A 515-nucleotide genomic window follows, 5' to 3' on the forward strand; every position below is an offset into this window, starting at 1 on the left:
TTTTTAGATTAGCAGTTCCTACCTGGGCAGCAGCAAAACAGATTTACACAACCCATCAAAGGAGACACTGATTTAGAAAGCAGCGCTGTATCCATTGCAACCAAGTTGCTCCTGTCCTTAACGATTTTTAGCACACAAAAGTTATTGCACCTATGGGACGGTCCTATTGTGAAGTGCAGGCTGTAGCAGTGCACATCAAAGCCCCGGCTGCTGCCAATACACAGTGGGATGAAGGCAGCATCCAGCCTGCCCACACTCAGCCCTGTGTCATGGCTTGGGAGCACGCTGCCGAAATGCGCTCACAGTTCTACCACAGCTTTTTGCTGCTTTTAACTCACATTTTTTTACTCTTTTACAGAAGCAATATTTTGTGCTACTGAGGAAAGTTGATTTCCTCATTGCTTTGTTTTCCAAGCAAAATGAAGAAAACTCGAGTCATCATCTTCGCAAGGAAGCACACTTGGCAAATTAAATGCCAAGACTTTGCGAATCGCTGTTATTTGAAGTGTCAAGCA

This window comes from Meleagris gallopavo, chromosome 3 (genome assembly GCF_000146605.3).
Source record: "Meleagris gallopavo isolate NT-WF06-2002-E0010 breed Aviagen turkey brand Nicholas breeding stock chromosome 3, Turkey_5.1, whole genome shotgun sequence".
Lineage (NCBI taxonomy): Eukaryota > Metazoa > Chordata > Aves > Galliformes > Phasianidae > Meleagris > Meleagris gallopavo.